Source organism: Hylobates moloch, unplaced genomic scaffold (assembly GCF_009828535.3).
Source record: "Hylobates moloch isolate HMO894 unplaced genomic scaffold, HMol_V3 SCAFFOLD_3, whole genome shotgun sequence".
In the NCBI taxonomy this organism is placed as follows: Eukaryota; Metazoa; Chordata; class Mammalia; order Primates; family Hylobatidae; genus Hylobates; species Hylobates moloch.
In genome coordinates this window covers 102,007,092-102,032,859 of record NW_026652278.1, presented here as the reverse complement: position 1 = coordinate 102,032,859, position 25,768 = coordinate 102,007,092, and the positions used below count along the sequence as shown (strand labels likewise).

At 39.0% G+C, this 25,768-nt stretch overlaps 1 protein-coding gene across 6 annotated transcripts in view; it reads right to left on the bottom strand.

Moving 5' to 3' along the window:
* Positions 1-25,768, bottom strand: part of SEC24B (SEC24 homolog B, COPII coat complex component) — a 107,073-nt gene that overhangs the window by 78,187 nt on the left and 3,118 nt on the right. The window contains exon 1 of one of the 6 annotated variants that reach the window (XM_032145270.2): positions 796-814. The exons of the other annotated variants lie outside the window; for them this stretch is intronic. The gene's annotated coding sequence lies outside the window, so the exon portion shown is untranslated. Of the gene's footprint in view, positions 1-795; positions 815-25,768 lie in introns of those variants that run through there. 6 annotated transcript variants of the gene reach the window in all.

Genomic DNA, 25,768 nt, shown 5'->3' with positions numbered 1-25,768 from the left:
TTGTTATGCAGCTATCAGTAACTAATATACCCAGCCTGGAAGAAGTTTAAACTTTGAGACAGGGTCTCACTCTGACTCCAGGCTCTACAGAGCGCGATGGCATGATCACGGTTCACTACAGCCTTGTTCTCCTGGGCTCAAGCAATCTTCTCACCTCAGCCTCTCGAGTAGCTGGGACCACAGGCGTGCACCATGGTGATCAGCTAAGTTTTACTTATTTATTTTTTACAGAGACGGGCTCTCACTGTGTTGCCCAGGCTGGTCTCCCATACACCACTGCCCAGCTAATGTTTCTAAATTTATTTTCTTGTAGAGACAGGGTCTCACTGTGTGCCTAGGCTGGTCTTAAACTCCTAGACTCAAGTGACTCTCCTCTCTCAACCTCCCAAAATGCTGGGATTATAGGCATGAGCCACGGCACATAGCTAAAACTTTTTTCTCAGTTTTTATTTTTCCTAACTATAAAAGTAACAATATACCCATGTAGAAAAAAATTCAAACAATAAAGAGTATGAATTAAAAATCTCTGCCTAGTAGCTTATATCCTATTTCCCAGATATAGTTACAGTTAATGGTTATGCATCCTCTATATATCCATGTATCTACGTAATGCATATGTAATCATGTATATAATTTACTTGATTTTTAAACACAAAAAGGATCACATTACAGTTCTGCAACTTGCTTTTACTTAATATATGCTGAATATCCTTCTGTATTAGCATATATAAATCCTTATTATTCTTTTAAAAATTTACATATAGTACTTCATTGTAGAGATATAACATTATTTACCAAATCTCCATTGATGAATATCTTGGGGTTGAACTAATCTATATTTATGAGGTCAACTTTTGTGATGAAGCTGTAAGACAAATTTCTAGAAGTCAAACTGGAAGTTCAAAAGGTTTATGTTTTTAAAATTGACACTATTGGCAAATATCTCTTAAAAGGTCTATCAATTTATACCTCTCATCAATAATGCTTCAGATTGCCTCATCGTCCCAATACTGACTATATTTTAATCTTTGCCAATCTGAAAAGTGAGAAACACTTTAGTTTGCAGTAGTTAACTTTGAATGATGCTGAGACTCTCATTTGGGTGTCTTTCTCTGCTGTTTGCTTTTTCTATAGCATTGCGATTTCCTTAATGATTTCTAACTGTTCTCACACAGTTGAAAATTAGCCTGATGTTATGTGCTGTAAGTATTTCCCCCAGGTTACTGTTATGTTTTGGCTTTGTTCATGGTATCTTTTCCTATAGCTTCTTGATTATGTAGTAAAATTCTTTTTTTATGCTTGACAGATTTTTAAATCATAGTAGATGTTTCTTCATTTCAAGATTATAAAACTATAAAACCATGTTTTACTCTGTTTTATACTTTCATTTTTATATATCTTTGATAAGTACAGCATATATTTTATTAATACCAACAAAAAATTAATCCTATTAATATTATTAATATTAATATATTAAATATATTACATTATATGCCATTCACTGTTCTAAATGCTTTACATATTTTAACTTATTTAATCCTCTAAAGTAAATAGTATTATTATACCCATTTATCAATAAATGAGCCACAAAAGTTAAGATGTTTAACACAGTTACATGCTTAGGAACTAACTGGGCTGGAATTTGAATCAGGCAATCTGGCTCAAGTTCATGCTCTTAACCAATGATCTGCTGTCCTTTGCTACAAATGGCCAATTGTCCCAACAACAGAATTCTATTTTAGTTCCAATTACTTTTCTTTGGGTTTTGGGCAAATCTTAATTATCTTGGAATCTAGTTTTTCTGTCTTGTGGAAGGAAACAGGTATCTGTGCCATATCTCAAATCAAAGGATAATTTAACAGAAAATTGACAAGACGTTTCAGCTCTACTGACACAAGCACACAAAGGAAGTACCACTACACTCCTTGCCATAATAATGTATTAAAATACTTGTTTATAAAAAAGATAAGAATAAAGTACACATTTTCTAATTGTTTTCAATTTGTACTAAGTAATGTAATGGACTCTTCATTTCTGGTCATGTAATATATATTCTACGGCCAGCATAAAAATAACTTACACGGTCAAACTGTAAGGGAAAAATATCATCTACATTCCTCCTATAATTCCAAGAAGTATACAGAGAACCAAAATACTGATAACACTATTTTACTAGGTGCATAATTTACTTTTCTTACAGATTATTTTAGATGGTAATAATTCATCTGCAAGAATTTATTTACTTAAGGAAATAAAGTCTGTCAGGAATCTTTCATTAACATGACAAAAGTAAAATGTTGTCCTCCTTTCTCCTAAATATATTAAAAGATGGATCTGCTACCTTTCACTGTAGTGTCAGAAAACTCTACACTAGTAGAATTTATCAATGAAGACCCAAGTCAGATTTAGAGAAATCTGTTCAAATATCTACCCACTTAGTGACTGATCTGGCATATCCATGCTACATGATCTGAAAAGAGAAATAATCATTATGTCCCAACTATTCAAATGTCATTCTTTTAAAAGTAACAGGAATGTTCTAGCTGCTGAAATTTAACAGAAGTGAGTTGCCCACCAGAATAAGTCTATTTACTTTCTAGCCTATCAAAGAAAGGTACTTACCCTGTGAAAACATGGGGGTGGGAATATCTAATATATCATATGTGGATGCTTACCATTCCATACTTTATATCAAGATCTAAATGTTCCCAATGTATAAAAAAGTATCTGAAAGTAATTAAAGTAATAAAAAAGAGAAACGTAAATCATTTGTAACATGTATTCAGTATTTTTAAATTACTGAGATATTTTGCTTTTTTGTACTATTTCTTCAAAAATCATTATGTATTTTACACTTACAGCACTTCTCGATCTGATCAACCATATGTCAAGTACTCAGTAGCCATGTACAGCTAGTGGTCACCACACTGGATGGTGAAAGTCTACAGCATATGTCTATGATTCCAGTTGTTTCTGCCTCTCATGACAGATTAAATTTTCAGCCCTCAGTGTTTTTCCCCCATTCTTTTCTCATGTACCTGATTCAATTTTTTTCCATATTTATTTAAGCTCTATGGCCTCCAAATATTGTATTCCAAGAAAGAACTATTTTTTCTAAGAGTAGAGCAACACGGTGCATTATGTACACATATACATATATTATGTTTAACTTTTCTGAATACAAAACTCTTGTAATAATTATTCATCTGTGATCTTTCTTGGGATTCAAAATGATTCTGCAGCATGTATGAAAAGACTGCTGGTATTTTAATACTTCTAAAATAGACATAAAAGTTGTAGAGGAGAAAAGAAATGTGTTATGTATATAGTCAAATTTCTGAAAAATAACTTCAGAAGTACTTTTCTTATCACAAATGTGATATAGTCATTGTAAAAAAAAATACAGAAAGTGATCAAATAAAAATCATCTGTAATCTTCCCGAGATAACCTGCTAACATTCTGATGTATACCCACCCAGTATTTTCTTTTTGCATATATATGTATAATTTAGTTAAGCAAAAGTGGGATTATAATGTATCTTTTAAATGATTCCTTCATTTAGCATGATTTGAATATCTTTCCATCATTATTTTTAATATCTGAATAGTATTCCATTACATGAATTTACCATATTTTAATCAATTTTCTATTTGCCATTTAGGTTTTCATTTTTTTAACATAAACCACCTAATAAATAGATCTGTAGGTAAATTTTTGTGTTCATTCACTTTACTAAAAATAACTTCCTACCAGTTGCAATTGTTGGGTCAAGTCTCCAGTTGGCAGCTTAACTGTGCAGAAACGGGAGATGTCAGGATGCCCAGCAATAAGGGAGGTAGAGACCAGAATCAAAGTGGGCCCAGAAGCTAAATTTGGCAGAGACTTCAAAGTCTTTATAAATCTATTCCAAAAACGAAAAGAAAATATATTCTAAAAATTGGGGGAAAATGTTTGAAAAAATATTCAAAATAAAACAAATAAATATGCTAAATGGTCTCTACAGCATGGCAGAAGACTTAATGAACCTTGATTAAGTTGACCAACCTTGAAGATTGGTCAAGAAAATGATCTAAGAAACATAGAGGAAAAAAAAAAAGACTGAAGAAAAATGAACAAAATTTGAGAGACCTGTGGGACAACACATAGCAGTCTAACACTTGTAATAATCAGTAAAGTGTGTAGTGGGCTAAAGAGCGGCCTGCTAAAAGATTATGTACACATCCTAATTCCCCCAATTCTGTGAAAATTATACGGAAAAGTGTGATTATTGCCTTAAATGACAAAAGACATGCTTAGGTTAAAGATCTGGAGAAGAGGAGCCTCTCCTGGATTATTTGAGTGGGTTCTAAATGCAATCACATGTATCCTTACAAAATATACATACAGAAGAGAAGACATACACATAAACAGAGAGAAGGCAATGTGAAGTTGGAGCACAGAGTGATGTAGCCACAAGCCAAGGAATGCCAACAGTCAAAGACAAGTAAGAAGAGTCAATGAACATATTACTCCTCTAGGAGCCTACAGAAGGAGCATGACTGCTATGGTTTAAATGTTTGCTCCTCCAAAACTCATCTTGAAATTTCATTGCCATTGTAACGGTATTAAGAGGCTGTGCCCTTATGAATGCATTAATGCCACTATCACAGAAGTGAGATTGGTATAAAAGGGCAAGTTTGGTCTCCTTTTCTCTGCCCTCACCTTTGCCCTTCTGCCACGTGATGTTTTCTGCCATGTTATGACACAGCAAGAAGGCCCTAGCCAGGTGCTGGCACCTTGATCTTGGATTTCCCAGCCTCCAGAATTGTGAGAAGTAAATTTTTGTTCATTATAAACTAGCCAGTCTCAGGCATTCTGTCATAGTAGCACAAAAGGGACTAAGAAGTAGTCCTGCCAACATCCTAATTTCAGACTTCTGGACTTCATAACTGCAGAAAAACACATTTAGGTTGTTTTAAGCCACCTACTTTGTGGCCATTTGTTTCAGCAGTCCTAAGACATTAATAAAGATATAGAAGAGAAATTCTCAAAGTGTAGTATACAAAATCCAGCAGTGCCAGAAACTCTTTGGGGAAAATCCATGAGTAAAAACTATTTTCATAATAGCACTAAGATGATATTTGCCTTTTTCACTGTGTTGACAATTATACTAATGATACAAAAGCAATGATGGCTGCAATGTGAACCCTGAGGCACAAACTGAAGCAATGGCACCAAGCAATACTAGCAGTTACTATATTCTTCACCACCATGCACTCACATATAATTTTATTAGATTAAAAACAATGGTCTCTGTGAAATATAAAGCATTTTTATTGCACACTGAAGTATAAATGTTATCTTCAGGAAAAGTACTTGTTTAACTTAGCTGTGAACTCTATCATTGAAAAAACTTCAGCAAATAGAATACAACAATATATTAAAAGTAAAATACATCATGACCAAATGGGGTTCATATTAGGAATACAAGGCTGACTGACCATTTGAAATACATTCAATGTGATTCAACATATTAACAGACTTAAGAAAAAGCCATATAATCACATAAATAGATACAGAAAATGCATTAGATAAAACTTGGCATCCATTCATGATAAAAACTCTCAATTAACTAGGAAGAGAAAGAAACTTTCTTAACCTGATAAGGACTATCTACTAAAAACCTACAGCAAACCATACTTAATGGTAAGGAACAAACAGACCGCTTTCATCCTAACATTAACTACATGGAAGGCAAGATGTCCTCTCTCATCATTCCTATTCAATAATGTACAAGATGTAACAGCCCCTTCAGTGAGGCAAGAAAAATAAATAAATAGTAGATAGACTGGAAAGGAGTAAAAACAAAAACAAAAACAAAAAAAAAACTGTCTTTATTTGCAGAATGACATGACTGTCTAAGTAGAAAATCCCAAAAAAATCTTCCAAAAAATGCCTGGAATTAATAAGTGAGCTTATCAAGGTCATAGAATATAAGGTCAATATACAAGAATCAATTACATCTCTAAAGATCAGTAATAAACAAGGGGAATTAAAATTTTAAAAACAGTGTCATTTATAATAGGACAAAAAAGAAGTACTTAGATGTAAACCTAATGAAATATGTTCAGAACCTATATAAAGAAAACTACAAAACACTGATGAAAGGAATCAAGGATTTAAAGAAAGGGAATGACATACTGTGTTCATGGATTAGAATACTTGATATTATGATGTAACTTATCTCGATTTTGATCTTTAGATTCAATGCAATCATAATAAACAACGCCAGCAGGTTTTTTTTGTAGATATCAACAAGCTGATCCTAAAATTTCTACAGAAACGCAAAGTTACTAAAAACAAACAAAAACTGAAAAGGAACAAAGTTGGAAGACTCACATTACCCAATTTTAAGGCTCACTTTATAGGTTACACCAATTTAAAAAGTGGTATTGGTGAAAGGACAGATACACAGAATGCAACAGAGTCTAGAAACAGACCCACAAAAACACAGTCAACTCATTTCTAACAAAGGTGCCAAGGCAATGCAATTGAGGAAAGAGAGTTCTTTCAACAAATGGTGCTGGAATAACTAGATATCCACATGTGAAAAAAAGAAAAGAACCTCAACATATACCTCTGGTCTTAAACAAAAATTAAGTCAAAATGAATCATAGGCCAGGTGTGGTGGCTCATGCCTGTAATCCCAGCATTTTGGGAGGCCGAGGTGGGCGGATTACCTGAGGTCAGGGGTTGGAGACCAGCCTAGCCAACATGGTGAAACCCTGTCTCTACAAAATTAGCCGGGCATGGTGGTGCATGCCTGAAATCCCAGCTACTTGGGAGGGCTTAGGCAGAAGACTCACTTGAACCTGGGAGGTGGAGGTTGGAGTAAGCCAAGATCCCACCACCACACGCCAGCCTGGGCGACAAAAGTGAAACTCTATCTCCGAAAAAAAAAAAAAAAAAAGAATCCTAAATCTCATTGTAAATTAAACACTTAAGAGAAAATATAGATTTTTGAAGGGAATCTGGGATTGACAATGAATTCTTACTATAGAGGCCAAAGGGGCAGCTCCCCTTAGCCCTCTGAAGGTGTGCTGAAAAATCAACTTGCAAAAGGCAGATTAACAGGATAAAAGACATACAAATTTATTTAACGTGTAGACCCAAAGATAGAGGAAACTGTCCATTTTTATCCTTAGGTTCAACAAAGTATGGACAGCCATGCAGAAGTATAACTGGATAAAAGGGCTATAATCTAATGTGAACAGACTGAATGGGGAAACCCAGGAAGGCCTATCTGTTTAGATTCTTCTTGGCCTAAGCACACATTCTTTCCTTCTGCTTATGGGGCAGGACCCTCTCTGGAATGGGGGTCTTATGACCTACAGTCAAACAATGTAGGTGAGATAATTTCTTTAAGGCCAGTTTTTACAGATAGGACAGAGGGAAAGTTAGAATAATATTTTTAGGTTTTATGGCTTGCTTTGGGGAAAAAAAGTTCCAGTTTCTACGACCTGCCTTGGGGAAGAGGGAATTTGGTTTCTAAGGCTAGCCTCAGGGGAGAACGGGACTGAGAGACAGGCAAGCAACAGAAAATCAGAGAAAAACTTTTGCTTCTGAGGCCTTCATTTTGGAGTTTTCTTTTTTTTCTCCTTTTTTTTTTTTTGGAGACAGAGTCTTGCTCTGTCACCCAGGCTGGAGTGCAGTGGTGCAATCTCAGCTCACCCCAATCTCCACCTGAGGGTTCAAGTGATTCTCCTGCCTTAATTTCCCTAGTAGCTGGGAATACAGGCATCCACCACCATACCTGGCTAATTTTTGCATGTTTAGTAGAGACAGTGTTTCATCACGTTGGCCAGGCTGGTCTTGAACTCCTGGGCTCAGGCAATCCTCCTGCCTCAGCCTCCCAAAGTGCTGGGATTATAGGCGAGAGCTACTGCACCCAGACTGAAGTTTTGTTTTCTGAGCCTCAACATTACTTACCTATGATACTCAAAGCATAGTCAGCAACATAAAATATTTATAAACTTGACTTTACCAAAATGAAAAAAAATTCTGCTCTGTGAAAGCAGCTAAGGGGATTAAAGACAGATAAGACACAGTTGGCCAGGTGTGCCTGAGGTCAGGAATTTGAGACCAGCCTGGGCAACATGGAGAAACCCCGTCTCTACTAAAAATACAAAAATAACCGGGTGTGGTGGTGCACGCCTGTAATCCCAGCTATTCGGGAGGCTGAGGCAGGAGAATCACTTGAACCCGGGAGGCGGAGGTTGCAGTGAGCTGAGATCACACCACTGCACTCCAGCCTGGGGGATAAGAGCGAAACTCGGTCTGTTGCGGGAAGCCAGGGATCCCGAACGGAGGGACCTGCTGAAGCCGTGACATAAGAACATAAATTGTAAAGATTTCATAGACATTTATCACTTCCCCAATCAATACTCTTATAATTTCCTATGCCTGTCTTTAATCTCTTAATCCCATCATCTTCGTAAGCTGAGGATGTATGTTGCCTCAGGATCCTGTGATGACTACGTTAACTGCACAAATTGTTTGTAGAGCATATGTGTTTAAACAATATGAAATCTGGGCACCTTAAGAACAGGATAACAGCGATTTTCAGGGAACAAGGGAGATAACCTTAAAGTCTGACTGCCTGTGGGCCGGGCAGGACAGAGCCATATTTCTCTTATTACCGAACACGGGTAAGAGAAATATCGCTGAATTCTTTCCCCAGTAAGGAATATTAGTAATTAACAGCCCTGGGAAAAGAATGTATTCAGGGGGTGGGGTGGGGTGGGAGGGGTCTAAAATGGCCGCCCTAGGAATGTGTGCCTTATGCAGTTGCAGATAAGGGACGAAATTGCCCTGGCCTCCTGCAGCACCCCCAGGCTTGCTAGGATTAGGAAATTCCAGCCTGGTGAATTCTAGTCAGACCGGTTCTCTGCTCTTGAATGCTGTTAAGATGTTTATTTTATTTTATTTTATTTTTTTATGATATATTTTTTTTATTATTACTATACTTTCAGTTTTAGGGTAAGATGTTTATAAATGACAATGCGTGCACAGCGGGACATGGAAGTTCATTAGTGACTCTAGTTTTGCCCTGACCTTGTGCCTTGTGATCTTTTGTTGCCCTTAAAGCATGTGATCTCTGTGACCCACACCCTATTCGTACACTCCCTCCCCTTTGAAAAATGCTAACAAAAACTTGCTGGTTTTAGGGCTCAGGGGGCATCACAGAACCTGCTGACATGTGATGTTTCCCCTGGACATCCAGCTTTAAAATTTCTCTCTTTTGTACTCTTTCCCTTTATTTCTCAGACCGGCTGACACTTAGGGAAACAGAAAAGAACCTACGTGAAATAACGTTGAATTACTGGAGGTGGGTTCCTCCAATATCTGTCTAAAAAAAAAAAAAATAATAAAATAAAAATAAAAAGACACAGTCATGAAAATGTTCAGGAAAATTAAAAGAATCACACAGAAAGAAAATGTTTGCAAATCAGATACTCAATAAAAAACTTGTATCCAGAATACACTAAGAACTCTTAAAACTCAACTACTAAACAGACACCCCAACCAAAAATTGGTAAAACATCTGAAAAGATAATCACCACAAAAGATATAAGAATGTAAAATATACACGAGAAGATGCTCATCATTGGTTATTATGAAAATACAAATTAAATTACAACAAGACACTATCAAAAACCAAAAATATCAAATGCTGGCAAAGATATAGTGCAAGAGAAACATTCACTCATTGTTGGAGGGAATACATACTAGTATAGCCACCCCGAAAAACAATTTGGCAATTTGTTATAAACTTAAGTATATATTTACTATGTGACCCAACAGTCCCACTGCAGTTATTTACCTAAGTGAGCTGCAAACTTGCGTTCACACAAAAGCCAGTACATGAATGTTTATGGTAGCTTTTTTTTATAACTACCAAACACTGGAAACAACCAAGAAGTCTAACAGAGGAAGGGACAAATAATCATGGTACACACATACAACAGAATACTACTTAGCAATAACAAGGAACAGAATATCAATTTGTGCAGTAGCATGGATGAATGTAGCTAAGCAAAAGGAGCCAGACCCAAAGGGCTACATATTATATGGTTCCGTTTACATGACATAAAGAATAACAAGGTTAGAGAACAGAGCAATGGCTGCCAGGGGCTGGTGAGAGGCACTGACTACAAGAACTTTTTTTTCGTGGTGATGGAACTGTTCCAGATAGTACTGCAGTGGCATAATAGATACATGATTACATATGTTTATGTAAACCTATACAGCTGTACTCTACAAAGAATGAAATGAAATATACTATAGGTAAATTTTCTTTAAAAAATCAACCAGGATATCAAGAAAACCTAGGCTAGAATACAGACTGTGACAGATCAGTCTAATTGTATTACAAATGTATGATAACCTAACTGAATGATGTTTAGGTAATACAGATACAGATAGACACAAAAATAATTATAGATGGGTTAGCATATACATATACATACTCACATTTCATAGCTCTGTCCACTTTCAGAGCCTGAAGCAGTGACACCCCCGTAGTAATAAGCATATCAACACCTAGTTCTTGGTTTCTAAATATCATCCTCCAATAAAAGAAACCAGAGTCCCTTGGACACAGGGCTGATTTTGGTACTGGGATAAAGCAAGTACAAGATAGAGTAACTTGTAGTGTTAGAAAGTAAGGAAGTGGCCAAACAACAAAAAGATTGGGGGAAAAGGATACAGAAGCCAACCTGAAAGAGCTCTTAATGGCCACAGCTGGAATAATCTGAGCAACAAAAGTATCAATAGTATTGGCACTTTGGGAGTCAAGGTAGGAGGACTGCTTGAGGGCAGGAGTTTGAGACCAGCCTGGGCAACACAGCAAGACCCCCTTTAAAAAAAAAAATTAGCTAGGCAGATGACACCAGCTACTTGAGAGGATTGCTTGAGCCCAGGAGGTTAGGGCTGCGGCAAGCCATGACTATACCAATGCACTCCAGCCTAGGCAATGGAGCAAGACCCTGTCTCCCTCTCTATATACAGCATTGGATTATACCCCAAAGAACAAAATAAATATTTGTGAGTTTATAATAACATAAACAAATGACTGAATAAATTTTAAAATGGGATTAAATGGGCACATCTCCCTTATAAGAAACAGGGAAAGAGAAAATTACCATTAGAAATCCACAGTAGCTGGTGCTGTGGCAAGTATCTGTAGTTCTAGCTACTGGGAAGGCTGAAGTGAGAGGATCCCTTAAGCCCAGGAGTTCTGGGCTGTAACGTGTTATGCTGACTGGGTGTTTACACTAAGTTTGACATCAATATGGTGACCTTCCAGGAGCAGGGGACCACCAGGTTATCTAAGGAGGGGTGAACTGGCAGAAGTAGGAAATTAAGGAAATCAAAATTCCCATGCTGATCAATAGTGGGACTACAACTGTGAATAGCCAGTGTACTCCAGCCTGAGCAACAGGAAGACTCTGACTCTTTAAAAAAAAAAAAAAAAAAAAAAAAAAGAATTGCACAGTAATAATTGATGCCGGCGAGAGTAAGCAAAATTCACGAGTGAAATGCTAAAATTAGTAAATTTTTTTTTTTTTTTTGAGACGAGTCTCACTCTGTCACCCAGGTTGCAGTGCAGTGGCATGATCTTGGCTCACTGCAACCTCCACCCCCTGGGTTCAAGCGATTCTCCTGCCTCAGCCTCCCAAGTAGCTGGGATTACAGGTGCCTGCCACCGCATCCAGCTAATTTTTGTATTTTTAGTAGAGATGGGGGTTTCACCATCCTGGCCAGGGTGGTCTTGAACTCCTGAACTCGTGATCCATCTGCCTCGGCCTCCCAAAGTGTTGGGATTATAGGTGTGAGCCACCGCGCCTGGCTGTGAGTGAAATTTTGAGAAGAAAGAGAATGGTAGAATAACTTCAAAGTATCTCCCAAAGAATATTTATTAATTACTGTGGTGATTTGAACATAAGCCCACAAATCATTTGGTACACCTCATTGCAGCAGGTAGAGTTTAATTCCCTATTTTTCCTACATTTTTAAGAGACAGGGTCTTGCTCTGTCACCCAGTCTGGACTACAAAGGTATGATCATAGCTCACTGTAACCTTGAAGCCCTGGGCTCAAGTGAACCTCCCATCTCAGCCTCTAGAGCAGCTGGGACTACAGGCGAGTGCAACCACACCCTGGTAATAATTTTACTTTGTTTGTAGAAACAAGGTCTATGTTAGCCAGGCTGGTCTCGAACTCCTGGCCTCAAGTAATCTTCCTGTTTCAGCCTCCCAAAGTGCTGAGATTACAGGTGTGAGCCACTACATCCAGCCTCTCTTTCTTTTGAAAGAGAGGCTGGAGTTAAGTGAATCACTCCTAATAAACAGACCATAAAAAGGAAAAAATAACTTTACAGAGGAAGAACCTCATAGACATCCCTCTATTATGGACTCAATGTTTATGTCCCTCCAAAACTATGCTGAGGCCCAATGTGATGGTGTTAGGAGGTGGGGCCTTTGGGAGGTAATCAGGTTTACATTAGGTCATGAAGGCAGGACCACCATGAGAGAAGGAGTGCCCTTATAAAAAGAAGAGAGAGATCTCTCTATGTGCACATACCAAGAAAAGGCCATGTGAGCACAAAGTGACAAGGTGGATAGAGGGCCCTCACTAGAATATGATCATGCTGACACTCTCTCAAACTTCCAGCCTCCAGAACTGTTGTGAAAATAAATGTCTGGGCGCAGTAGAACACGCCTGTAATCCCGGCAATTTGGGAGGCTGAGGCGGGCAGATTGCTTGGGTCCAGGAGTTCAAGACTAGCTTGGGCAACATGGTGAAACCCCGTCTCTACAAAAAAAAAAAAAGAAAGAAAAATTAGCCGGGCATGGTGGCACACGCCTGTAGTCCCAGCTACTTGGGAGGCTGAGATGGGAGGATTGCTTGAGCCTGGGAGGTCAAGGCTTCAGTGAACCGTGATTGAGCCACTATACTCCAACCCAGGTGACAGTGAGACACTGCCTCAAAGAAAGAAAAGAAAGGTCTATTGTTTAAGCCTCAGTCAATGGTGTTTCAATATAGCAGCCTAGCTAAGACAACCCTCTTAACCAAGTGCCCAAGGTTAACATGATCAGTAATAAAACAAGCTGGTATCACGTAAATCCTCAATGAAAAGCATACTTCACCTGTGTGGTATTCTTATGAAAAATCCATACACACAATCTAATCATGAGAAAGTATCAGCAAACTCAAAGTGAGGAACTGTCTACAAAATATCCAATCAGTACTCTTCAAAAATGAGGAAGTCATTGAAAACAAAACAAAACAAAAGACAAGACTAAGAAACTGTCAGACTACAGGCTAAGGAGACATGACAACTAAATGCAACATGATATCCTGAATTAAATCCTGAAACAGAAAAAAAGACATTCATGTAAAAACTGGTGAAACATCAATAAAATCTGCAGTGAATTTTATTTCACCAATGTTAATTTCCTGGTTTTGATAAATGTACCAAAGTCTCGGAAGACAGGCTGGGCACAGTGGCTCGTGCCTGTAATCCCAGCACTTTGGGAGGCTGAGGTGGGCAGGTCAGGAGTTCGAGAACAGCCTGGCCAACATGGCGAAACCTCGTCTCTACTAAAAATACAAAAACACAAAAATTAGCCAGGCGTAGTGGCAAGTGCCTGTAGTCTCTCTACTTGGGAGGCTGAGGCAGGAGAATCGCTTGAACCTGGGAGGCTCAAAAAAAAAGTTTCATAAGTTATTGTTAGAGGAAGCTGACTGAACGGTACTGCACTTTCTGTACTATCTTTGCAACACTTCTGTAAGTCTAAAATTATTGCAAAATAAAGTTTTTAATACATCAGTAGAAAAGGGACCTGGAAATGACCTGTTAAATTGTATGACACACAAAACATAGCCAGAGTGATTTTCCTAAAAAGCAGATTTGATATTGTTACTCCCTGGTTTGATGCTTTCTAATGGTTTATCTTGCCATAAAAAAAAAAATTCAAATTATTTAACATGACCAATAAAACATATGTCCATATCCTAATCTCTGAAACTTGTGAATATGTTAGATTACCTGGCAAAGAGGAATTAAGGTTGCACATGGTATTAAGAATGTTAATCAACTGACCTTAAAACAGAGTCTTGATTACCCAGGTGAGACCAATATAATCACAAACATCCTTAAGAGCAGAACAGGAGAGGTAGAAGAGAGTCAGAGGGAGATGTGACTACAGAAGAATTCTCAGAGAGATGCAATGTTGCTGGCTTTGAACATGGAGAAAGTGGGCCATGGACCAAGGAATGTGGGCAGCATCTAGAAGCTAGCTGACAAAGGCAAGAAATTAATTCTCCCTTAGATTCTCTAGAAGGGAATGCAGCCCTGTAGATGCCTTGATTTTAGCTCAGGTGGACTTCTAACCTATAGGTGATAAATTCATGTTGTTTGAAGCCACCAATTTGTGGTGATTTGTTACAGCAGTAAATAGAAAACAATGCAAAGACTCTCCATCATCTGACCTCTGCTTACCACTCCTGCTTTATCACTCACCACCTCTTAATACAATAATTTTCAAGAGGTATGCCTTAATATACTAGTATACTGCAAGCCTTCCACATGCCTTGGCCAACATTTCATCAATAAATAAAATTTAATTTTGCTACACTTAAGATGCTTACTGATATGGTGAAGTCAAATAGAATGCTGAGCTGGTGGGAAAAAATACCGTTTGCCACAAAAAAGCAAAGAAGCCACAGTACAGCATAAGTAAGATTGTATGCTTGAGTTTTGCCTCAAGAGGCCCTAAAAGAGGTTCATCAGGGCAGAAGACAGTTTTACTCTAAGCTGTCTTTTAGAGGCTTCTGAAGGGGATCAAGTGAGTATGTGATACTTTTTTTGAAACTTTTTTTTAATGCAAGTGTTCAAAGTGTAATTCCTTTAAGAATGCCACCAAAAATTTTAGCACTAAAGTAGCCATGTGTATGAAAAGGCTGAGAATCACTGTTCTACACACATCCTTTCCTTATCATGCTAAACTTTTTTCAAGCCATGCTTCTTCACCTCTCAATCTTCAGATAGGCTTTTCCCTCTACATGGAACCTTCCAAAATACCCTCTTCTGCTTCACCTGACCAATTCTTAACTTATTCTTCAGATCTCAGCTCAGCTCTTCTCTAGGAAAACATTCTCTAATCCTACAAGTGAATGCATGCCATTATATAATATTGCTTCCACAGTATCTTGGACCCTTATGACAGAACTTTACACACGGAACTGTAATTGTCCAATTGTAAATTCTGCAAGTGAAAAAAATTGAGTCCAGTTTGCTCTTAGCTCTATCCTATCCCCCAAAGCTTAGTGTAATGGCTGGCTGATGGAAACTATTACTGTATTTTTATAAAAGGAAGCCTAGTAAATAATCATCAAGTATTTCTGTATCAGGCACTTAATACCATATGCTACTTAGAGACAAAGAACATGAAACTTTAAAAGCTTTCACTATGTAAAATAATTTATACCATAATACAAAAACAGGTCTTTTTTCTACTTTGGCATTTTATACTTTTTACTCTGTTCAGGTATAAGAAAAGTGTTTGTAACAAAAAGAAATGAAAATCTATCGTATTTCATTGTATCTAAGGTGTGTTTTGATACTGCCACTATTTATCTTAACAGGTGTATTAGGTTCCTACTGCTACTATAACAAACTACAACTAAGTCAGTGTTTACAACAACACAAATTTATTCTCTTACAGTTCTGGAGGTCAGAGGTCCAAAATCAGTTTCACTGGGCTACAAAGTGTCAAGGGACAGGGCTGGTTCCCTTTGGACGCTCTGAAGAGACAATCCATTTCCTTGCCTTTTCCAGCTTCTAGTGGCCACTGATATTCCTTGGTTTGTGGCCCCTTCCATCTCCAAAGCACATCACTCTAACTTCTGCTTCTGTCTTCACATTTCCTTCGCTGCTGGCTCTGACTTGTCCTGTGTCTCTCTAACAAAAACCGCTGTGATTCTATCAGGCCTACCAAGTTCCAGGAAAACCCCATCTCGAGATCCTTAACTTAATCACTGCTGCAAAGGTTTCAGGGATTAGGACATGGACATAGCCGGGGGACCCATTATTCAGCCTACCACATCAGGTATCAATGGCAGATTCTTATGATTTCACTTTATGGAAAGCAAGTTTAGAATTCCACTGATTCTAAAATGCACCCCAATTTCAGAGGTAAAAAATGTAAAAAAAAAAAAAAGGCATCTTAGAATAAATTAATTTGATTATTGCACCCACCAAATTGCCCAATACAGTGCCTTACAAATAAGCATCAAATAATCATTGAAAAACTAAAAAAACAGGCTGGGTGCGGTGGATCACGCCTGTGATCCCAGCACTTTGGGAGGCTGAGGCAGGGGGATTGCTTGAGTCCAGGAGTTTGAGACCAGCCCAGGCAACATAGTAAGACTTCATCTCTACAAACATGGAAAAAAAATTACGCAGGTGTGGTAGTTTGTGCCTGTAGTCCCAGTAACTTGGGAGGCTGAGGTGCTAGGCTTGCTTCAGCCCAAGAGATCGAGGCTGCAGTGAGCCAAGATTGCACCACTGCACTCCAGCCTGGGTGACAGAGTGAGACCCTGTCTCAAAAAAATAAATTAATTAAATAAAATAATAAAAATAACAGGCTGGGCGCAGTGGCTCACGCCTGTAATCCCAGCACTTTGGGAGGCTGAGACGGGCAGATCACGAGGTCAGGAGATCGAGACCATTCTGTCTAACACGGTAAAACCCCATCTCTACTAAAAATACAAAAAAAAAAAAAAAAAAAATTAGCTGGGCGTGGTGGCGGGCGCCTGTTGTCCCAGCTGCTCGGGAGGCTGAGGCAGGAGAATGGCATGAAGCTGGGAGGCAGAGCTTGCAGTGAGCTGAGATTGCACCACTGCACTCCAGCCTGGGTGACAGAACAAGACTCCGTCTCAAAAAAAAAAAAAAGAAAGAAAGAAAGAAAAAACTAAAAAATGGCCAGATGTGCTTGTAATCCCAGCAGTTTGAGAGGCTGAGGCAGCAGATTGCTTGAGTCCAGGAGTTCAAGACCAGCCTGGACAACAGAGTGAAACTCCTTCTCTACAAAAATTACATAAAATCAGGTAGGTGTAGTGGTGCACACCTGTAGACCCAGCTACTCAAGAGGCTGAGGTGGGAGGATGACCTGACCCTGGGAGATCAAGGTTGCAGTGAGCACTGATTGCTCCAGCTTGGGTGACAGAGTGAGACCCTGTGTCGAAATAAAAACAAACAAACAAAAAAATTCAGTTTTTATATAATCTCTGAAAGAATTTTATATTCTTAGCTTCAAGTGAACTATGTCAAATAAAAGAGGGAAACAGATGATTCTAACACATTATCTACTCACTGGTACCAATCTGAATGAAGAAATAAAATATGTTTAACAAATGGTCTATAATCTTCTCAATGGAGCTGCTCAGCTGGTCAGCCTGACTGATATATCATGTACCAGCAAGATATAGCCTATGATTTTCTTTAAGCATGTATACCCTCCTTAGCAAGACTAAATTATCACAAGATCTACCCCCAGGACATAGCTGTCTCAGTAGCATAATCTCCTTTCAGACACTAGATTCTCACCAAAGGAAAACTGATTCTCTTGCTTTAAGAAAACCTAACATGAAAATTAAAATTTATAAAACAAATATTTCATGCAAGTCTAGTCCTTGTACCAAAAAAAAAAAAAAAAAAAATCACAGGATCTCTTTAGGGCATATGAAATAGGATTTGGTTTGAAAAATTCTCTGACTTTCCTTTATTCTGCTTTCACTTCCCTCTAATTCATTACTAATGCCACCAGAGTACTTTTTAACATTCCTTACCACACAATCTTTAGTGGCTCTTCTTTGATCCAAATGAAGTCTAAACTTCTTAGGACAATTTCCAGGAACCTCCATTAACAGCCCCAACATAATTGCAAAAACTATTCTTTTTTTTTTTTTTGAGATGGAGTTTAGCTCTTGTTGCCCAGGCTGGAGTGCAATGGCATGATCACGGTTCACTGCAACCTCCACTTCCCGGGTTCCAACGATTCTCCTGCCACAGCCTCCCAAGTAGCTGGGATTACAGGCACTCGCCACTACACTCAGCTAGTTTTGTATTTTTAGTAGAGATGGGTTTTTACCATATTGGCCAGGCTGGTCTTGAACTCCTGACCTCAGGTGATCCACCCACCTCAGCCTCCCAAAGTGCTGGGATTACACGCATGAGCCACCACGCCGGGCCCAAACTATTCTTTCATTACTCTCTCTCCCTTGTATCCCTGCACTGCTCAGAGTACATTTTTTAAATTCCTTACCTTTGATTCACGCATTTTTACCTGACAATTCAAAATGTGTCCATCATTTTAGATACAGCTGAAGTTCTATCTAACTTCTTCCCTTAAGATTCCCTATTACTTTAACCAAAAAGAATTGTTTCCTCTTCAGAACTCTGGGCACTCTTCTCACAGGCCTTATGAAAGAAACACATGTTCAGTGCTGACAGTCCTTTCCTCTTTTACTGAGGGGTAGAGAACTCCTGGAGTGCAGAGAACATTCACATTTGTATGCCCAGAGTATCTAGCACAAAATGTTATGTAAAGAGGAGCTAAATAAATATTTGCTAGGAATTGTGAATTAAATTTATAGGCCAGGCCTATAATTCATGCCTGTAATCCCAGCACTCTGAGAGGCAGAGGTTGGAGGGTCACTTGAGCCCAGGAGTTCGAGACCATCCCAGGCAACACAGTGAGATCTCGTCTCTAAAATAAAAGTTATACATAACTGTTAGGATTACATATGCATTGCATAAAATAAGGTTCAGGTGTTTAAGATCAAAATTGATGGTAAATGAGATAATCAGAGGGACAAAGTTCTTAAGGGAACAGAATTCCGTACCCAAATAATCTGAATTTGTCTCAGATAATGCAAGAATAATAATATGTGATAAGACTGATAGATTTGGTGGGAGAAGATTAATACTTTATCTTCAGATTGTCAGACTGCTTTCAGTTTCTTAGTAAAATAAGTAAGGTCATCATTGGAAAGGGAGGCAGAGAAAGAGGATATTGAGAATTTGAGGGAAAAGGGGAGCATGTGACACTGGGAATGGAGCAGGGAAATACCACAGGACTAACTGGTACTGAGAGCTCACTTAAGAGATATTATCATAAATATAAAGTTAGGGAAACTTCAAGGAAAATAAAGCATCAACATTGGATTATTCCAACATTACAGTACAGCCATTTTATAGGAAAAAAAAATTTGACATAAAAAGGTTACAACCCTATTAAAAATGTACAAAATTGATAAATGAGTAATATAAACATACAGGAAAACACAAAAATAAAGCAAGTTACCTGAATAAGATTGTAACAGTCATGATTTCCACCATACTACAATTATTGTTTAAAAAGAAAGAAATGAAGAGAGAAAACAAAAACCACGTCTCCAATTTGACTACTCCTAAGATTTCCATAATAGCATGATCATTCCCCCTCCCCAAGAGACACACTTTAATATTAAAAATAGATGTTTCATTAATATTTTCCTGAATTGAATTCCAACTTTTTTTTTCAGTCAGATTTCAGTTTCCATTATCTGAACACAAACATCAAGGTCAGCAAAGTACAAGCTCCTCTATCCTACTAAGATAAATTCATACTAACTTTGAGGTAGAATCAGATCCAAGAATGTAATCACTGAATTCATTCATCACTTAATTACAAAGAAATAGGCCAATTTTCAGTCAGTATGCACCCAGGTATGCATTTTAATAATTATCTTTGTTAAAATATTAAAATAGCTCTGAATCAGTTGGTAATGAGTCATAGCCGTGGTCCTATTCCCCTGCTTTACCCCACCATGCTAGCCCAAACCTTCTCATAATCTGGCAGCTGAAGAAGTAATGCCTGGCACAGCTGAAAGCTTATAGGATCCTGCTCTGGTATGAAGGATGGTATCCATTTAGTGGTCAGTATACGCAGTACTGATTACTGAATATTTTAATATACTCTCCCTGCCAATAAGGTATCACTAACAATGCCAAAATACGGATTTTTAATGAGCATAAATGCACACTTGCACACCCACACACCCCTAAGGAAACAGGCAATTAGAAACCTTGGTGATTTCAAAAATGAGGAGTCTCAGATTACATCTGGATATCCTAGATTATTATAATGCAAGGCTAACAGTTATAGAGCTTCCCAAGCTCTGAGAGAAATGTTTTCTTGTATTCTTTCTCTCCTACATTCCATAAACTGCAAATATACCTGAAGACGAAGGTAACTGTTCCAGTCACCGCTGGCGGACAGAGCCTACAGACATAGGCTATGTAAACAACTGGATTAAATCTCACTGCATTAGGTACAGATTATTCCTGCTACAACATCAATTATCCTCCTTGGATACCACGACAATGAGTGCTACAAGTGAGGGGCCAAAAGAAAACCAAGGCCAAACACGGTGGCTCAGGCCTGTAATCCCAGCACTCTGGGAGGCTGAGGAAGGAGAATCACTTGAGCCTGGGCAACGTGGTGAAACCCCGTCTCTACAAAAAATACAAAAATTAGCTGGGCATAGTGGCATGCCCCTGTGGTCCTAGCTACTCAGGAGGCTGAAGTGAGAGAATCACCTTAACCCGGGGAGGTCAAGACTGCAGTCAGCTGTGATCATATCACTACACTCCAGCCTGAGTGACAAAGTGAGGCCCTGTCTCAAAAAAAAAAGAAAGAAAAGAAAACCAATATTGGTTCAGAATCTACTACATGCCAGATACCTTGCTTTTCTATATATAATCTGATATGCTTCTCAAACAATTCTGTGAAGTATCACTATCATCTTTTATATACAAATAAACAGGGCCATGAAAGCCCACTAATTCATATGAATTCAAATCGTTGGTAAGTAGTAAAGAAGCCAGGCATTGCTGGTTCCAAAGCCAGGCTTATAGCTCATTTCACAATATCCATTAATCAGAAATCCTAAGGAAAACAAGTTAAGACTTGGCCATTGGCTAGGCAAGACATGACTTTACCACTCCCTCTCGCTACTTCATCCTGCTTTTCCTCAGTTCCTGTTACAAATGACTTCTGGCACACAATTTTAGAAAACTTAAAACCCATTAAACTTACCTTTCCATAAGCAAACTAGCTAAAGTAGACGGCCTATTACCAGAAACCTTCCAAGAATGCATTTGTGGACATAAGGGACGGAGGACTGGAAAGCAGAAGAAAATAAAGAGAAGACTAAAATAGTGATTGAGCCTTATAAATACAAAAAAGGGGAGAGGGAGCTGGCACACAGACTCCTGTCAGTGGCCAGTCTTCAAAAGCAATAATGAATAGGAAACCAAGTTCACTTAATTGAGTGCCTATTACAAGCTACTACTGGGCATATGATGAAGAAAACCCATATGGTTTCTGCCACCTGAAGAATTTATAAACTGGTGTTCTGAAGAAAATGGAAGGGAGGCACTCTAATTGCTAAGCCCCTTCTAGGGCTAAGTACTTTAAAAATAGTACTTCATTAAATGTAATTCTCTCAACAATTCTGTAAGAAAGGTATTATTATACCCTGAAGCATGTTAACTAAGTTTCTCCACAAAAATTTGGGCTGTATCGCTGGGCGCGGTGGCTCAAGCCTGTAATTCCAGCACTTTGGGAGGCCGAGGCGGGCAGATCACGAGGTCAGGAGACAGACCATCCTGGCTAACACGGTGAAACCTCGTCTCTACTAAAAATACAAAAAATTAGCCGGGCGAGGTGGCGGGTGCCTGTAGTCCCAGCTACTCGGGAGGCTGAGGCAGGAGAATGGCATGAACCCGGGAGGCGGAGCTTGCAGTGAGCCGAGATCGCGCCACTGCACTCCAGCCTGGGAGACAGAGAAAGACTCCGTCTCAAAAAAAAAATAAAATAAAATTTGGGCTGTATCAAAGCCTACAACCTTTTCACTAGTCCACACTTTCTGGACAATTCTGAGTATGCTCAGCCTACTGAAAATAGTGGCTTCTCCAGGGCTGAATATATATAACATGATCTTTTCTAACAATGCTGACAATGAAGATGCCTCATTTCTAGGAAAGAAAATTATTCTATTTTAATACCTTTAGCATAAAATACTTCAGGAATTACAGATGAATTGGAAAGATAAAGTAACATGAAATACTAGTGGTGGCAATGAATATGGCTTACAAAATTAATTACTGCTACAATCCCAGAAACCTGGGGGGAGGGGGAGGGAGTGAAAAGATACTGCAAACAACTAAAGCAACATATATAGCAATAAAAAATAAAAATTAAACCCAGATATAAGACACTTGTTTACATATGGAGTGAATACTTTAAGATCTTTTTTTTTTTTGCGATGAAGTCTCGCTCTTGTCCCCCAGGCTGGAATGTGATGGCACAATCTCGGCTCACCACGACCTCCACCTCCCAGGTTCAAGTGATTCTCCTGCTCAGCCTCCCGAGTAGCTGGGATTACAGGCACCCGCCACCACGCCTGGCTAATTTTTGTATTTTTAGTAGAGACGGGTTTCATCATGTTGGCCAGGCTGATCTCAAACTCCTGACCTCAAGTGATCCGCCTGCCTCAGCCTCCCAAAGTGCTGGGATTACAGGCGTAAGCCACCACGCCCGGCCTACTTTAAGATCTTTGAGATATCTATTAATCAGCTTACAGCCAGGCTCAGTGGCTCATGCCTGTAATCCCAGTACTTTGGGAGGCTAAGGCAGGTGGATCATTTGAGGTCGGGAGTTTGAGACCAACCTGACCAACATGGAGAAACCCTGTCTCTACTAAAAATACAAAATTAGCCAGGCATGGTGGCGCATGCCTGTAATCCCAGCTACTCAGGAGGCTGAGGCAGGAGAATCGCTTGAACCCAGGAGGCGGAGGTTGCAGTGAGCTGAGATTGTGCCATTGCACTCCAGCCTGGTCAACAAGACTGAAACACAGCCTCAAAAAAAAAAAAAAAAAAAATCAGCTTAGGAGGAAATTATATATTCAGATACAGTTACTTTAATACCACAGAGGTATATTCATGAGAGGACCTGATGCTTCCGGTTAGCTATAAATGAAGACTAGAAACCTGAGACACTGATGTGGCTCTGATCAAAAGGAACTTATTTGAGATACACTAGGGAGATTTATATCATTTTAAATGTTGCATGTGCCCTCAAAGTTTAAGGGTGTCCGGTGACTGACCTGATAGTACTGCTGTATGAATGGTATGTTTATTTACATCTTCCATAGTGAGTTCTAGTAATTCCTATTACTATCTCATCTTTCTTGCATTATTGACAATTAAAGTGATAAAACTGTAGTTTCATTCTGGAAAAGGGCATATGGAAGGATTAAAATACTTTCATTTAAAAATGAGCACCATTTGCTTCCTAAAAGTAAAATTAAAAAGCAGCAGCTTATTATTAAATCTGACTGCCCCACCCACCCCCACCTCCCAACAAGATCATTACCAGGCTATTACTTTAGTCAGTCTTCCTATGTTTGAGGACTCAGCTTTGGAAGGAATCCCAAAAGGCAGAGTAAAGGGTAAGAAATATTCAATTAATGCTTGGTATGGAAATACAAATAGTTCTAAAAATCCATATATTGCTCAATGAAAAATGAATGATAGAAATACACCACCAAGGAAGGAAGCTTAAGAGAAAGATTTCAGAGTTGAAATCAAGTCAAGCTGTATCTTCGAATAAGTGGAGGAAACATGCTAGCAGTCACACCTAGAAAACAAGTAAAAGTGATCATGAAGACTAGGTTTTCTGCTTCTCTATTCCTTACTCTTCTCAAACATCAAGTTTCTAAAAAGAATTTTCTTAGAGTCTGTTAATAGAAAGAGATCTTTAGGCTGGGCATGGTGGCTCATGCCTGTAATCCCAGCACTTCAGGAAGTCAAGACGGGAGGATCACCTGAAGCCAGGAGTTTGAGATCAGTCTGTACAAATTTTTTTTAAAAGTTAGTTGGGTATGGTGGCACACACCTATAGTCCCAGCTACTCAGGAAGCCATGGTGGGAAGACTGCTTGAGCCCAGGAGTTCAAGGCTGCAGTGAGCTATGATGGCAACACTGTACTCCAGCCTGGGTGACAGAGTGAGATTCTGTCTCTAAAATAAATAAATAAACAAACAAAAAGTTTTAAGAAGAGATCTGGAGTTGGAATTAGCAGAAATAAAATGGACTTCATTTAATACATGTCTAATGAATACCTGTAACTTGCCTATGCTGTTCTAGGCTCTCATTATACAACGTGAACAAGAGACAGAAAAAACTGCCACCCTCACAAAGCTTTCACAGAATTGGTAGAAAATGTACCTACTTAACCTTTCTGAATCTTCATTTCATCTGTAAAGTTAGGGAACTGAACTATGTGTTTTTCAAACTGTGCTTAAAAACAACTGAACCTCTACTTCTATTTTAACTGCAACCACTTTGCTTTTCTGATTTCTCTATCAGGGATCTATATACAATATCCTTTGGAAAAACAAATCTTAAAAAACGTTTGTGGGCCAGCTCACGTCTGTAATCCGAGCACTTTGGGAGGCCGAGGCGGGTGGATCACAAGGTCAGGAGATGGAGACCATCCTGGCCAACATGGTGAAACTCTATCTCTACTAAAAATACAAAAATTACCCAAGAGTGGTGGTGTGCGCCTGTAGTCCCAGCTACTCAGGAGGCTGAGGCAGGAGAATCGCTTGAACCCAGGAGGCGGAGGTTGCAGTGAGCCGAGATCGTGCCACTGCACTCCAGCCTGGGCGACAGAGCAAGACTCCCTCTCAAATAAACAAAAAAAGTTTGCCATTTGCTAACCACTTGTAAAAGAAAAAACGGCCCAGCCCAGTGGCTCACGCCTATAATCCCAAGACTTTGGTAGGTCTAGGCAGGAGGATCGCTTGAGGCCAGGAGTTTGAGAACAGCCTGGGCAATATGGTGAGACTCAGTCTCTACAAAAATAAAAACAAAAATAATTAGCCAGGAGTGGTAGTGCATGCCTATAGTCCTAGCTACTTGGGAAGCTGAGGCAGGAGGATCACTTGAGCCCAGGAGGTTGAGGCTGCAGTTAGCTAGGATGGAGCCACTGACTCCAGCCTGGGTGGCAGAGTAACACCCTGTCTCTAAACAAACAATAAAAAACAAACAACTTTTTTCACTCTACTCTCATTCTGCACAGACCACTTTTGTGACCAGATGTGTGAATTTTTGTTTTTATTTTTCCCCAACAGACACCAACTGGGTGTCCTTCAATTCAATTCAATTCTGACACTACCTACCTGAAGTTAGACTCAGATCCCACAGATTAAGGGTTCAGTCCCACAAGACTGCTCCCCACTTCAGATGCCTATCGTAAGTATCATAAGTAGCAGGTTGCCATCTGTACTTCTGAGGAACCAGTTACAAACTGGAGTTTCTACTACCCCCTCCTTAGGTTCAATTACTTTGGTAGAAGGGCTTGTGGAACTCAGGAAAACACTTAAATTTATTGTTTATTATACAGGATATTACAAAGGATACAGATGAACAGCCAAATGAAAGAGATGAAAGGATGGGGGCAGGTGCCGCCACCCTCCCAGCATCTCCACATGTTCAGCAACCCAGAAGGTCACCAAATCTTACTGTTCCAGAGTTTTTGTAAAGCTTCATCTCCAGCCTATACACTCCCCTTCAAAGGGGATGATGGGTGGGGACTGAAAGTCCCAA